This window comes from Phoca vitulina, unplaced genomic scaffold (assembly GCF_004348235.1).
Source record: "Phoca vitulina isolate PV1807 unplaced genomic scaffold, GSC_HSeal_1.0 scaffold2, whole genome shotgun sequence".
NCBI lineage: Eukaryota > Metazoa > Chordata > Mammalia > Carnivora > Phocidae > Phoca > Phoca vitulina.
This window is the reverse complement of record NW_022589705.1, coordinates 42,209,067-42,226,026: the sequence shown is the minus strand read 5'-3', so window position 1 is coordinate 42,226,026 and position 16,960 is coordinate 42,209,067. Positions and strand designations below refer to the sequence as shown.

The following is a 16,960-nucleotide window of genomic DNA, read 5'->3' as shown; positions in this document are numbered from 1 at the left end:
TGAGTAAGCTGAGGAATTTGGGGGAGGTGCAGGAACTCTGTTTGATGTAGGCAAACAGGTCACCATCCTATGTGGCAAGAGCTCCTGGATTCAACCAATGAAGTTTGGACAAATAGCATGGCGGGGAAAGGAAACAAATATGATTTTGTGGGCAGAGCCTTTTGGGTTAACTTAATGTACTGTTGTTATGGTTTCCAGTGCTGAAAATTTATTTTGTTTTGGTTTATACACTTTTAACGTGAATGCTCACAAAGTGCCAGAGGGCATTATCCTGGTATGGAAGGGCGACATGTAGAGCAGTATCAGTACCATTGGGACATCACAACTCTAATGACCTTGTGCTTTAGGTCTCTGTGAGTGATGATTTTGCTTATTGGATCCTATGACAAAGGGAGGCTGACCCAGAGAAAATGTTTAATATATCAGTTTATTGACATGGCTACCAGTTCCATATCTTTTGAATTAGCTTCCTATTAGCTTCCTACTCCGTTCTGTTCAAAACAGAATGCCTAACCTACGGAGGTCTTGTGATTCTCTGGTCTGATATTCCCAACTGGAGCTAGGTCAATTCAGACTCAATGACTAACAAGACAGGAAGGACCAAAAAAGTCTCTCAACCAAATGGAAATTCAAGAATACAATTGAGCTCTGGTGGCACCTCAACTTCACATGAAATGTAATAGTTAGGTATTTGTGGGGAACTTTCCAGCCATCCTACTCTCTGAAACAGAACTGCTGGCTCAGTAAGACTGGGCTGTTTCACTAATGGCTTGGTTAAACTGAAAACAAATGGTGTCTATTAAATCGCTGTTGATGTTCAATCTCAGTACCAGCTATTCAGAATCAAAAAATGCAAGTGGCCACTTCACTCAGTACGCAGAACTCAAGTTCGTTTTCATAACTCTGGGCAATACTCCCCTTAATGAAAGTTATTATATTTTCTTGGCTCATGGGCTGTTGCTTGCACCATGCTTTGTTTTCAACTTGGATAGCTATAGCTTGGAAGATTAAAGATAGATCAAAATGTCTGGGTCACTCATACAACTGAACCTAGGAAGTATCCATTTCCTAGTGAGACTAAGAGGAATCAAGCTGCTGATAGAGACTATGCCACCCATAAAGTCACCATTGTTGCCTGGAGCCATTATCCTACAGAACATGGAAATATATGAACCATTATAGACTGGGCACAAAATAAAAGACTCTGTTTCTGATGCAAGGGCTACCATTGCATGCTGGATTTGTGAGCCCCTGCAAAACTGGGCTGATTCCACCTGATCTACCTTTCCAGGACCCCCAGGAAAAACTGTGGACATCAAGGCTTGGTTTAACTTTCTCAATTGGCAGCGCTTCACGAATGTTGTTAGACAACTTTGTTAGGAGAATTAAGCGTATGTTCATGAAACGCCATTAGGAGAGGACTTTTGAAAGCCTGTGCTTGGTTTCGTTCAATGGGCCTTTTCCCTTTTCTGATTTTAAATTGGTATCTTTTCACTGTAATAAGCCATAACTTTGAGTATAATAGTTTTTCTGAGTCCTGTGGTCTTTCTAGTAAATCATTGAGCATGAAAGTGGTTTGGGAATCATCCTCTGATAGATTTCTAACCATGATTTGATTGTAATTCCCTTTAACTTTACTGAGAAGTCAATAGGAAAGGTTGGGGGATGGCCCCAGCTCTTGTACCTCCTTGCAAAACACCTTTCAGTACCTTTAGATGTCTTCTATGCCCACTCCTATAACCATCACTCAGTCATTTCATGGGGCAAAGGAATGCCCTTTGGCTTGTGGTATGGATGAAATGGGACAGATTGAACAACTGCACTCAGTCCCTTCAAACAAGAATTTAACTCAGTTATTTTAACTATCAATTGTAAGGACTAACAGCTAGCCAAGAGAGTACATTGGAAGTAATGTCAACCTGTGCCCACAGACTGATGAAGGTCACACTAGGAGGGCTTCAACAATTGTAAACAACACTTTTTTGGCAGAGGTATGTGTGCCCCTTGAACTCTACTTTTTGTGTGGATGTCAGGCATCAACTTGCAGTCCTCCCTAAAACACAGTAACTTTCACCTTAGAGGTGCTCATAAGATACCTTCAAGTATTTAAAGAAACAACAGCAGCGGATCATGCAATATTCAGATAACTGTAAAGATCTCCCAGAGGCAAAACAGACTCACTAGTTATGCAGACCTTGTGGTCATGTACTTCTACAAAGAGGTTCATTCAATTAGAAAACGTGGTCCAAATTTGTTTCCGACTTTAGCTTAAGAGAATAGTAATACCACCTCAGCTTTAGAAAGAATTCAGATCTGACTCAGCCCACTGAACAGGGCTCTTATGAGTGATAGAATTGCCCTACGTTTCCTCCCTTGAGGCTAAAGCAGAATCTGCACATTTACTACTAATTCCTGTTTACCTGGATTGATTTTTAGACCAAGGGCAGTATCAATGTAAAAGCTTAAGGAAAAGTCACCTGGCTTTTGAAGGTAGGCTATGATGATTTAAGAAAGCTGTTAAACTGACTTATTTTGTGTCCCTAGGCCATGGATGAGGTCAATACTTCAGGTTAACCTCATCTTGCGGATCATTGTCCCGTTGATTGTAACTTAATTAATTGCTGTATAAGAAAAATTGAACAGATATAGTCCCAAGCCTCTGTTGTCCAGATTAATCAGAGTGGCCAGCAGAATAGTATAATCATGAAATCTTTCATCAGAAGCCAAGAAAGTGTAGAAACAAAGGATGAATATTATTAAGAGACAGTTCTTCATGGTTTCCTATTTTCTGTGCATCTTGCAAGTCAGGTCCTATCTGCTCTTTGTTCTGAATATCTTTTCAAAGAAGTTTGTAAGGTTAACATTCCTGGAAGACAGAGATAGTATTTCCCACTGAAGCCAAAAAAAAAAAAAAAAAAAAAAAAAAGACCTGATTGCTGACCATTTGAAAAGAACTGGTTCCCAAAGCTTAGGGCTCCTCTCATGAGAGCATATGCAGGCATCCTTCTGTGTCCATCTGTGTCATTCCTCTAGAGCAAGGGGAACAAATAAGCTGTTTATGCTGCCTTTTGTGCAGTGGGTACTAAAGACTTTTATCTCTGACCCAAGATTCTTGTGTCTTCTACCAGCAGCTATGAATATGTGACTGGCTAATTTGTTAGCTTATAAATAGGATAAAATATCACAGTAACAACTTCCAGAATAAGAATAATTTTGCTTGGGCTTCTCCAAAATATACCCTCCTCAGCTATCATTAAAAACAAACAAAAAACAACAACCAAAAAACATGCTTTAATACCTCCTGGGAAGCTATTTTGTTAAATTTGAAAGAGCATAGGCTTTAGAATCAGAATTACCCAAAAAGAAAAGCCAGGCTTGCGGCTTGTAAAAGCACAATAACATCCATAACAAGGGGTATTGTGATGATGAAATGTTATGGTGTTAATAATCAAGCTCTTATTCAGCACCTGGCCTGCTGAAATCAATGGATGCTTTTTTTTTTTTTTTTTCCTCTAAGAGTTCTTAAAGATTTGGACACTAAATTGAGAGCATATTAAAAAAAGGAGTGCAAATAAAAATACTTTATAGTATCCATATAAAGTCATATACTTTAATGAAGAAACTGAAAATACCCAGAAATAAAAGTAGAGAAAAATCAACTATAATTCCTTATATAGAACAAATACTTGTTAATAATTTAATGTATCTTCTCTTTTATTTAGTTCCAAAGAGCAGATTTTAGAAAATAAAGTGTATACAATTTTGTATTCTAAAAAAGAACATTTTAACAGTGGTTTTGGTGAGTTTATTTGTAAGAAAGAAAATATATTAGTATCACAAGTTAGAAACTTTGGCTGTTCAATTTTTGTTAAATCCACCAGTTAGGAACACAAATGAGACTTTCATAGGCTTTTCTTTAGCCCAACCATCTGGACACTTGCTGTATTTTGATTAAAAGCAAAAGCCCATTTTACAAAAACCTATAATACAGTTAAATTTCAGGCCTCTATAGAGAGAAAACCAGAGATAAAATAATACATAAAAAGTCTGAAAAAAAATCATTGTTGCATCAGAAAAATTCCATTAATTATAGTAATTATCTATGATTGGAACTTTTAAAACATCTGCAGTGAAACAAGTGGCTATGCTTAAACATGCTTATTTCATTCTTCAATCACTTAAATGTAACTATTGTTAAGGAATTAGTTGGAAGTCATTAAGAAAGTAACTTTCAAAAAACCAATTTTGGCAGATGACAGAGACAAAATTGAAGGAAAATGTGCTCAAACATTATGATCTCAATCATTACATATAAATTAGTATAAAAATGAAGAAATTCCAATTGACATTTGACTTCAATTATATGTCTTTATTTAGGTATTAAGATCATTAATTCTGTTAACTAATTAAAATATGCAATAATGCAATTGCAATGAATGCTGATTCAGTGAAGAGAAAGACCTTTTATTGATTTAACAAGCATTTTTTCAGGTATCTATCATATGGCCATGTGGTTGTCATCATAGGTACAGAGAAAATGCGGCAGTGTTTCCAATTCTAATGACCCATTTGAATCATGATGTGTCTAGAATTAGAAATCCTGGGGTGCCTGGGTGGCTCAATCAGTTAAGTGTCTGACTCTTGATTTTGGCTCAGATCATGATCTCAGGGTTGTGAGATTGAATCCCGCATCCGGCTCCATGCTGGGAGTAGAGCCTGCTTAAGATTCACTCTCTCCCTCTCCCTCTGCTCCTCCCCCGCATCTCTCTCTCTTTCTCTCTCCCACTCTCTAAAAAGAAAAAAAAAGAAAAAGAAATTCCTTCAAAACTGTAAGTATATATTATTGAAAACATCTTTTTTTGTTGAAAACATCTTAAGAAATAGGTATCACATAAAATGTACTTTTTGTGAAAATATAAAATTATAATTAAAAACTTGAAAAAATTATGAAATATAGTAGTAAATTAAAAGAATGAACAAAACAGTATATATAATCTTAATTTGTAAAATAAAGAATATTAAATTATATATATAGGTGGAAGTGCTGCAGATAATCTTTGTGCTTTATGGATTTCCAAAATTTCAGCATTGGACAAGTGTTTATTTTATCATCTAAAGCAGTTATACCTAACAGGAAACAGCCAGGGCACCTGGCTGGCTCAGTTGGAAGAGTGTATGACTCTTAATCTCAGGGTTATAAGTTTGAGCCCCATGAGGGGTGTACAGATAAATAAATAAAACTGTAAAAATAAATAAATAAAAGGAAAAAGTCATTCCTCAGATACTTATCATGTTGAATACAGTAATTAATGCTAATATATGAGTACAGTTAAGGCAGCAAGACTCAAATGAGATGACCTGGGTTTTGGTCTGAGTCCATTTATCAGCTCTTTGATCCTGAGCATAAGGTTTGGGGTCTAATTTACTTTACTTATCTTTGATGGATTTGGACTGGGTGAGCTCTATAAGCTTTTCCATCTCTGAGAAAATAATTATTAAAGTAACTAGGAGTCATATAGTGCCAGGTTCCTTTTAAAGTGTGTATATATACTTTTTACACATTTACTTAATCTTGATGATATCTTATATATCAGAGTCACCAATATTTCCCGCATTTTATAGATAATGGAAGTTCAAGCTTAAACATAATGAAGATAAACTTTAGAAATCAGGTAGTCTGGCTTTAGGATCTATAATCTTAACTCCTATCTCATAATGCTTAAATTCTTAATATCTCTTCTTCACTAGTATATTGATTAAAATACTTATATTTCCAATAATAATTGTGTTAGGGTTCTCCAGAGAAACAGAATACATATGTGTCTGTCTGTCTATCATCTATCTATCTATCTATCTATCTATCTATCTATCTATCTATCTATCATCTATCTATCTATCTATCTATCTATCTATCTATCTATCTATTTATCTATCTATTGAGAGAGAGAGATTGGTTGATTGATGTTAAGGACTTGATTCACAGTTAGGGAGGCTTGCAAGTTCAAAAATCTGTAGTTCAAGTCTGAAGGATGTCAAGCTGGAGATCCAGGAAAGACAATGTAGCAATTTGAAGTCTGAAGGCTGTCTGCTGGTACAATTTCTTCTTGCTTAGGGGAAATCAGTCTTTCGTTTTCTTCAGGCCTTCAACTGATTCAGTGAGGCCCACCTGCACTACGAAGAGTAATCTGTTTTATTCAAAGTCCACTGATTTAAATATTACTCTCATCCAAAAACAACCTCACAGAATCATCCAGAATAATGTTTTACTACATATCTGGGGACCATGGCCCAGCCAAAGTGAGATATGAAATTAACCATCCCAATGACTAAGCACAAGTTACTTAAGATTACTATGGTCCCTGATATTTAGATATCACTGTAGAGATATACTGGTCCCCTTAAACAGGTGTTACATATCACTTTTTCAACCTCTAGGACTTATTACTTATTACAATAACTTCATATGCTCTCTTGCTTATATAAGCAAACAAAATGGGTTTAGGTCCAGGTATACTTCAGTTTACTAATAGACTTATTCCTAAAGATCTGTGCATACATTGAATTCTATCACATAATTCCTCATGTAATGTCAGACATGTTTCTCTGTATTTCACATTGATTTCCAATTGGATGTGGCTCTCAGACTTTCAGTCGTAAGTTTTTAACCCTTTATATTTCCATTTATTTATACTAAATAGTGAATAAATCTGTGAATAAACAATTAGGAATACTAAAGCCCTGGGTGTCTGGGTGGCTCAGTGGGTTAAACACCCAAATCTTGGTTTCGGCTCAGGTCATGATCTCAGGGTTGTGAGACTGAGCCCTGTGTCAGGCTCCACACTAAGTGTGGAGCCTGCTTGAGATTCTCTCTCTCCCTCTCCCTGTGCCCCTCTGACCCTCTCCCCCTCTTGTGCTCTCTCTCTTTCTCAAAAAAAAAAAAAAAAAAAGAATACTAAAGCCTCTCACCAATTTCACTGAGATCTGTAACAGTGATTTGCTTTGGTAAATGGAAAGATATGAGTAAAATATTCAACCCAGTAATTACTTGTTTAATGGCTGACATGACATGTTTACTTTCCTAGATGAAATGAAAGTGAGAATTTTTGTTTTTTAACCTAAGCTTTCATAAGATATTTAGTGTTTTAGATTATTCGAACTCTGATATATGTTTGTCTTGATCGAGTGATTCATTCACTCATTGAGAAATCTACTTATTGAGAGGGTACCATGTGTCAAGGACTGTTCTAGTTGCTGAGAATACCAATAGTAGAAAAAAAATATTCCTTCCTCCCACAAAAATCAGTGCCTTGATAAAGCTTATATATAAGTTAGTCATAAAGAATAAGTACATATGTAAAATGTATAGAATATTTTTAACAATTGCTATAGAAAAGTAAAGCAGAAAAGAGACAAGAGAAACGAGGAAAAGTAGAGGTATAAAGGAGGACTCATGGAGAGTGTGGCCTTTCGAAGTGGGGGACTGTGCAAATAAAGAGATCCTGATGCACAAGTGTCCCCTGCGGTGTCCAGTGGGCCCAGGAGGCTGTTGAGCTGCGTAAGTAAGGGCGGAGGGTAGCAGGAGATGAGATCAGAAGGGCAGTGGAGCATTGGGTTTGAGTTTGAGGAGCTAATTGCATCTCGTTAGAGACATTGGGTTTTGCTCTGAGCAATAGGAGATACAACTGGCAAGTTTTGAACAGAGGATTGATGATAAGTGACTATAATTTTAATAATCTCACTTGGGCCAGAGGGAAATGTGTTAGGAGATTAGGGCAGTAACTCAGGACTGGGCAAAACACGATGGTGGCTCAGACGAGGGTGGGTGAATGGATGAAGAGAGTAAGCTCATTTGGGACTAGACTTTGGAGATGGAGACTTTTGTGTTTGCTAAGGGAGAGCGAGAAATCAAGAATTGCTACAACCTGTGTCAGTGGAAGCAAAGGAAGAGTGTGAGTAGGATAAGTTCTAGATTTTTTCTTTTAACCAACACTTTTAAACACAATGGTAAAGTGAATAAAAATATGTAACTTCTCCTGCCATGCGTCATGCAGCTTGTAGGGACAAGCAATCAAAGTTCCTGAATCAATAATTGTTTTGATTATACCATTCCAGAGAAACAATGTATAAAAACATATTCCAGTGCAATTTCTCTGTAATCTGTTCCTCCTGTCCCATCAAGTGTGAGAGTGTATTATTATATATTGACAGAAAACATCAATATGGATGATGTTAGACAGTGGGGGGAAAGCATTTTGGTGTGCAGGTTTTGTCTTCATAATGACAGCATTGATCTGTGTTGCAGCTTCCCCATTGTCAGCAGCTCACAGTTAATTTGCCCGTATCTACGTTGGTATGAGCGGTAATATGGTGAATGTCACATGGGATCTGCAATTCATGGGAACAGCTCTGCAGCCTCATGATTTTTTGTCAATTGTGAATTAATTATTAATCTGATTTGTCTTGTTTGTTCAGATTTCTGCAAATGTTAGTAAATCAGGGTCTGTTCAAACTTTTAGTAGAACCGGCGTTTGATAATCACATTTTTTTAGTTTGCTTACTTTCCTCTTGCCTGGTTAAGTAAATTATTCTGGCACTTTTGTGGCCTTGGGACTGCCATTTTCTAAATTTTACAATTATTTATTCAAAATGAATTGTCTGCTTAGTGGTTTTTATATTTTACACTCTTGTTTGTTTGGGACTTCTAGCATTCTTCTTTAAATAGTAGGCAGCCTTCCATCCTATTTTCAGGTCACCAAATCATGGTAGCAACCGAAGAAGGGCCTTTGGAAGTTGAATTCACTCAGTTAATAGTTAAAAACTTAGGCAAGTCACTATAAAGAGTGTCAAGGTCTTTATCTATGTTATTTAATTAAAAATACTTCACAGTCTTATGAGCATTTAACAGGACAATATATATATAATTACTTAGTTTCTGCCAATTGCTTTGTCATTGTGCTTATTATGCTTGGAATGGGAGGCAGACATATTCCCTTTAAATCAAGTTATTTCTCTTCAGAGATGACTAAGGGCATGACTGTCCATTTACACACAGCCTGTTATTAAATTATTAACTGAATTGGTGGAAAATCAGCACAATTCACTAATTGGCATACACATGATTATGTTAGAAATCATTATTGCACTATTCACCTGATGCATTCATCTTCTATAGATAGAACCTATAAGGAAAGCTGTACATTAATGTGATCTACATTCTCTGGTTAAAGGCTAAGGATCCTAATACCCTATTGGCTTTGGGGTGCTTTGGTTTTTCATTGTATATTAGCTGAATTTGAAAACACCTAGAAGCCTAGAAGGCTGGGAGGGCCATGTTAAATTCCAACTTAACTGAAGAACAAACTGGGCTTGCAGAGGTTATTCACACAGCCTGGCTTTCTAGTTCATTCGCGTGGATGTGACAAGCAGAAAATTAGACACCTGGCAACTACAAGGGTTTTGGTTTTTGTTTTTAGATACATGGCCAAGATTACTTTGTGAGTGCCAAATTCTTACCTTAATTTAAAGGCAGAAAAACACATTAGATTTTTACCACCTAGAAAATCATGTTATATCCTTGATTAAAAATATCTTCATCAGCAAAGAGAGGGGAAATTTTATTTTATTTTTTCAAAATTACCTTCCATCCATTTTGTAGGATTTGGACCTTGAGAAATGTCTGACAATACTACTAAACTGCAGTAATAGGTTCTGGGTTTTCAAATGTTAATTTTATTGCTGGAAGCCTATTAGGACTAAGAGTATAACTGAATGGCGTGTAGGGACTGATGGTGATAAGTAAAAGTCAAAGATCTGTTTTTGTTTTGTTTTGTTTTTCATTTTGCTTTCAGTGTGGTTTTATGTGGCTTTTCCATTAGACACAATCCTCAGATTTAACACAAGGTGGAAAAGAAAGCTGTTATGAAGTAGATCAAAACTCTATACAAGTCAGACCTAACTCTAACATCCACTTGAAAAACATAAAGCACAGTGCATTTGAGCTAAACAAAATCCAGGAGGCAAACATGACACATATTTTTGCCCCAAGGTAATCGGTCAGAATTTAATGATAGAACATCTGATTATAAAGAAAAAGAAAACTGGTGATGAAAGACTCTGAGAAATGTGTCCTCCTGCTTTATAACAAAGACATCTCTAAAAAAAACGAGCTTAGAGCCCAATTTCTGAAAGGTTTTTTTTTTTTTTCTCCCCTGTCCTTTTGGTTATATTTTCCAGTTTGTTTAAGCTGAACAATTGTAACATGCATTTGGTTAAACAAGGGCAAATATGCTTGGCAAAAGCATTTGGGGCTTTTGAGTGCTTCCTAATTCGTACTATTGTTCCCTGTCCATCTATTTGCCTATGTAATGTTATGCAAAATTTGTCCTCGCAGCCCCCTTTCCAGGCCACCCTCCTGTTCCTATTCAACATTCGCATTCCATTATATCTATGGCCTCAGAGCTGTTAACTCTGCCACTTTCACTGGCCCTGTACTTAAGCCAATTGTATCGATTTAGGGAGTATTTAACAGCTTTGGCTCCTACACAAGTCATTTTCCCAAACTTCCATTTCCTCTCTAAATTTCTTCCAGTTGAAATCAAGTATAGGATTTGGTACTCTTAAAAGTGGCTCTGGGTATCTCTATTTATACAAGAGATAGCTTTCCCTCACAGCCCCTGTTGGCAATCCTTTACATAAAGACTTCTCTTTTGATTTCTTTTCTAAGATTCTACTTGTTATCATGCTAATTATCTCAGGCAACTTTCAAAACTGGAGATCTTCCAGGAATCCAGAAGAGTGGGAAAGAACCTGTTACTTACCTTTTTCGTATTGCCTACATAAAAGCAAATAACCTTAGCATGTTATTCAGGATCCTTCCTGCTCTGTCCCAAATCTCACTTTCAAATCTCATTGCTTTCCCCTTCCCCAGGGCACTGTAAAGGTGTTCCCTTCCATATTACTGTATGCTATTGCAAAACTTTGTTTCTTTCCTTAAGCTCTTTCCTTGGTGGGTATTCCTTTTCTACTGTTTCTTACCCAGCACACTTCTACTAATCTTTTAAAAGTTCAACCTTAGTCTTACCTCCTCCATGAGGTCTTTTCCTCCTCTATGAAGTCTTGTACTTACTTTTAAAAATAATTACTACTCTCCCAAAAATGTCATAGCACTTTGAACAGCTCTCAGAGAGGCCTTAGGATCCAGAAGATGGTTGAATCACTCTGAATAAGGTTATTCCAGAATACATTGGCAATGAAGCATGGAGAAATTTGAATCTACTCCCACCCCCAGCAATGCAAGACATGGTCCGAGAGAAAAGAATGGAATGTACCTTCCCAAAAATGCATGAGTGACTTTATATCTCAAAAAAAGAAGTTGAGGTTCAGAGATTAATAATTTCCAATGCAAAAACAGTCTCCTTTACATGGGTAGTGAAGGAAAATGGATTTTATTATACTCTATGAACATTCTTACAATATTATGGCTTCTTGTCAGGAGTTGGAGAAAATGACTTTGGCAAGAAGATATACAGATTGTTGACGAGGAAGTTTCCCTGCATCATTACAAGATATGGAACAGAGGGGATATACTTAAGGAAGAAATGTCTACCTGCATAAGTATATTGTTTTGACTGTGTTTTATTCAGGTCTGAAAATCTTGTTTCAAATTAACTAGATAATAAAGGTCAAAGAAGAATCAGAATTATATGGGAGATCTACTCCTTAATGAAAAGATTGAGTGCAACTTTCATTTAATCAGGGGTGGGAGTGATGCTCTCTTGTCATTTCCCCTATCCTTCTTAAGAACAGATTTAAGTATTAGATGACTGAGGAAAAAAAAAATATGGAACTAGGCAAAAGGGACAAAAAGTAGAGTTGCATGCAATTTGTTATACAAGGAGGAAGGGCTGACTTCAGAAATGGGTGGAGAATTACTGTCTTAATAGGAGTCTTAGGGAAGAAGGAGGTAGCTTTCAGTAACTTGTAATATCTGCTGCTCAATATTGGTCATATCTTGGTTGGATTAGCAGTGAGAAGATTAGGGGAACAAGATGGGGCCAAAAAGTCAGCTATGGGCCACTGCTCCCAAAGAAAAATTATCATAGAAAGCCTACTCAAAAATTAGACTATCAGGCAGTGCTTAAATTCTTCAGAATTGGTCATAATTGGTCTCTCTTGTGGAGTAGAACTGAGAGTGCAAATGGGACCAGCTTTTGGAAAATGAGGAAGATGGAGATAGGATAATTGGGATGGAGGCTGAGAGTCACTCCTTCTGTCAACACATATGGAAGAACTGTACAGGACAAATAAATGAGTGGACTAAGAATATCGACGGGCAGATTTAGATTCAACAAATAATTTTAGGAAAAACTGGTGGGCTTATTTCACCACCTGTCTAAAACATAACAAGAAGGAAGAAAACTAGTATCTAATTCCATATGATAACTACAACCTCTACACTGAATTTTTTTTACTTTATTTTTTTTTTTTGGTCACAAAAGAATTGAACAAAAAGGAAGAATTCCTTTCCCATGAAAAATGTCTTTCTTCTGGAAAAATTGCTATAGGACCAATAAATGAACTCTCTATGATGATATTGGGTAACTCCTGACACCTGAGGAAAGTTTCTGCTATCTTAAATTCCAAGTTAATTTTTCTTTTTTCTAAAGGACTCAAAAATTCCCTCGTTTGTTTGTGACCTTAAATGTATGTGAAAGTTTGCTTTTGAAAATCTTATTTATAGTTTGCATGTTCACCTAACCAATGAGGTTTTTAAATGATGGGATCTGTTTTCCTTTGTTTTTTCTACATTCATGGTATTTTCTTTTTCTGCCCAGCTAATCTCTGCAAACTTCTGATATGGCTAAAGTTATCCTATCTACTTATTTTATTAATTTCCCTTTCTATTGTACTGGATTGTGACCTCTAGAGAACAGAATTTATATCTTTTTTTTCATTTGCATGATCCTAGCATCTATTATAAAACTTCATATTTATTATTTGATAAATGAATCCTTTAACTCATTTTATATAAAATTCTGGGAAGTAGGATGACCCTTCTTATACAAAATTTTGGGAAGTAGGTGTTTCTACTCATCTATGTCTGTGTAATAAATTATACAACACTTAGTGGCTTAAAGCAACACCATGATTTTGTGGGTCAGGAATTCACAAAGGCACATCACTGAATCATCATCTGGGTGATTCTATGCTCCAGTTGCTGATATTCATCCGGTGACTGGGATGGGCTCACCTGGGCTCCCTCTATCTCAGTGCAAGCTCAAGGTCTCTCCAGCAAGTCAGACCTTTTATATGATGGCTGGGGGTTCCCAAGAAACAAGATAAAGGCTAACATGACAGTCTCTATGTCTGTGGAAGCCTGAATAGGATTTTTTTTTTTTTTTTTTTTTTAAGAAAGGCAAAATATTGTTCATCTTATTCCCTAAGCAAATTTGGCATATATTTCTTTGGCCTCAATTGCTTTAATTGCTTAAGGTCCTTCAATATGCAAGTTACTCTGAATTTATTTTTTTGCAATGCCTCTATCATTGCCTTTTGTGTTTTCACACTGAATGCTCTCGGCCCAAAGAAACCTGGTTAGTTCCATAGTTGTCCAATAAGTACATCAATACTTTTCCAAATAGAAATGAGGAAAACAAGGATCAAGGCCTCTAGAATCTACCTCCTGTAACCCATTGCTCTCTGTCCATTCCATTTCCAGATGTTCTTTATTTCAATTCTATATTATTCTTTCATGTCCTTGCTCATAACCCTGTCAAGTGGAGTGCTAGTATTTCCCTTTACATTTCTGTTAATTTATTTTTATTCTAGTTTAAACATTTTTGTAAGTGAAAGAAAATATATTTCAGTATGAGGCAGAGTAGTAACAATAAACTAGTTAGGTATAAACCAAGTTTAAACTTTGTAACTTGGCATACAAGAACTTTGCAAATTTGTTTCCAAATTATCTCACACTCTTTCCCTGAGTAAATAGCCTAGTCAGTCCATGTGAAATGCTTCAAATACTCTTTGCATTCTCCCAGATCTCTGCCTTGGCTGATGCCATTCCTTTGACTCCATTGATGGGACCCCAGTTATCTTTCGAGCCCCTGCTAAAATGTCACTATTTTTATGAAATTCTGAATCTCATAATTGAAATTATTCCTTCCTTCTAAGGATTCCTTTTTTCCCCCCTAGGCATTGCTAAACAGCTTTCTCTGTACTTCTTAATGTGGTTATTATGCTATAATGTTATCATTTTGATATTTATAAAGCAGTTTTCTTTACAAAAATAAAATGCTCCAGATGAGCAGAAATTGTGTGATTTGCACAGGGTAAAAACTCCATAGAGGTTGGAATTAATAAATGGATGAATGAATCAAGGACCAATAGTAGGGTAATTTTAATAGTTGTCTCTTAGTTGAAAATACATGAATTATATTGGTAAAGCAATTTTTGGAAAAAAAAAAATCTAGGGGAAGGTCCAGCAGAGAATTCAGACATTTTATTAGGTAGAATCACTGCCTATGTTCTCTAAACAAGAGTCTTTTATCAAACACTAATAAAATACTTCTCCTTCTACATTAAAAGTCCAAACATAAAAAAAAAAGGATGTCAAATATTATTTGGTATATTCAAGTATATTTGTGCAGTTTTATTGTGTATACAAAAATATCCTTGTATGTAATTATCAGTATTTAAAAGCATTTAATCATTAGTTTAAATCATCAAACTTAATAAATTTAAGAAAATTAATACAGTTTTATTTTGTCTTATAAATTTAAATATCTTCAGCATTAACAATGGTTTGTATAATTTGCAAATATAATAAAAAATGCACAGATTTTATTAGAGCTGAAGTACAAAATGCTTTGTTTGAATTTTTAAAATATTTGTTGTCCCTAAATTAAGATATGGCTGAGATTAGTAAAGCAATGATATTTCGTACACTTTGGGAAACATAGGCCTTTAACTTAATAAGAATGTTCTTCCTTCACTGTATTTTGAACAAATGACACTAAATACAATTAGAGAATAAGTAGCCCAAAACACCTATATGAATTGTGTTGAAATGTCACAAAAAGCTTAGTTCACATTGATTTTCCAGTGACACTCTTTACTAATTCATGTGTGACTAACTAAAGCATATTACTGACTGCCCTAAGAAAGTACAAAATTTAAAGTTTTTGCATGGCTAGAATAGATATAGATAACTAAGATATTATGAAAAGTCTTCTAAAAAGTCTTTAACATTTACAGGAATGTCTCACTTTGCACTAATATAACCCATTTTCACTCTGTCAATGGTTCAAATGGTTTTAGTCCCACACTGAATGTCTCTTTAGGAAGGCCCCTGGTCTCTCAAAGGCAGTATACATAATGAAAAGGAAATTTAAGTGACTTTTTTCCAGAAGTATGGAACAATTTAGTAGTCTCTAGGAAATGAATATCAATGGACAGCTTGGTAGTCATATGAAACTTGTTCAAATTCGGTCAACTTATAACTCCCTCTAGTTCCCTCTGTAAAAGGTGCTCATATTTGTTTTTAGAACGTCTTTTCTTTTTTCCTTTGAAATAGTAAAAATTCTCAATCTTATATTGCCATTTATAATCTTTTAATCTTTATATTGACTAGTTTGTAAATGTTCCTAATTCATTATTGTATCTAGACTATTGTTAAAGAATCAAGTTTGGGGGATGTTTAAGGAATAAAAATAAGAATATTCATGATACCACTGATACTAATACCAAAAACCTAACCAGGTTAATGCCTAATTAGTTAATACCTAATAACCACCACATATGGAACATTGACTTTCCATCGAGTGCTATCATGATCATTTCACATACATTATCTCATTCTCTATTGGTGATCATATAGGAAGATAGTTTTCATTTTCCCTTCTCAGTAGATGAAGAAACAGAGGCTTAAGGAAGTTGAGCATCTGGACAAATTAAATGTCAATTAAATGGTAGAAATGGGATTCAAACTCAGGCCTTGTAGACTAAGTCACGTGCACATGTCCAGCACACATATAACCCATTCACTTAGTCATTAAAAGTCTGAATTTCTAATATGTAGCAGGCTGAAAGGAAAACAATAAAAAGACAAGGTTCATGCTTAAGTTCAATTTAAGTCAACAAAATCTTATCAGTATTTACTAGGCTAGTTATTGTGTGAGACACTAGTGATAAGTACTTAACTAATTAGAAAACGTGTTAAATTCAATAGAGTAATATACATAGGGCACTTTAAGGGAACAGAAGAGAGATAGGAGATAGAAAGACAATGAAAGTGTGGATACCTAGTTGGGTTTTAAAGGATATTGGAAAAGCCAAAGATGGGAGGGGCTTCAAAATGGAGTGAGAGTATATACAAAGGCACAGAGATGAGAATGTATGCATATGAACACTGCATATGACTTAATTCAAGATTTGAGATGAGGCTGGAAAAGTAGAGAGGACTGCATATTGAGAAAGTTGTGTCCAAGTCTGCCCAACATATAATGCTATGGTATACTAAAGTCTTTGCTCAGGTTTTCCCATTTTATTCAATAGTCTTTCAAATCCTGTTTTGTCCAAACTGCAAATTTTTACCTATTAGAGGCTGAAGAGCTTAGGGCTTATGATTATACACTCTAGAATCCCACTAACTGGGTTCAAATACCACTGTCACCATTAATGAGTTGAGTGATCTGGGGCCAGGTTTGTTGTTATTGTTCATCAGATGGATGAACAGTATGTTCATTCATATGTTCATATGATGTCATTTTTGCCCTGAAGTAATTAATAAATGTTATTATATATTTTTTCAAACTGCACCTCCTGCACTGTCTAACTATCCCTATAGAATAATCATTCGTTTCTTTATGTATCACTTCCACATACATATGGTAGATACAAAATAGATGAATTGAATGAAAGAATGAAAGTGTTGTTTTTCAATGTGTAAGTACTGAATATT

At 35.5% G+C, this 16,960-nt stretch overlaps 1 pseudogene; it reads left to right on the top strand.

The window, feature by feature from the left end:
• Positions 1 to 7,868: 7,868 nt before the first annotated feature.
• LOC116626629 overlaps positions 7,869 to 16,960 on the top strand; it is a 31,250-nt pseudogene continuing 22,158 nt past the window's right edge.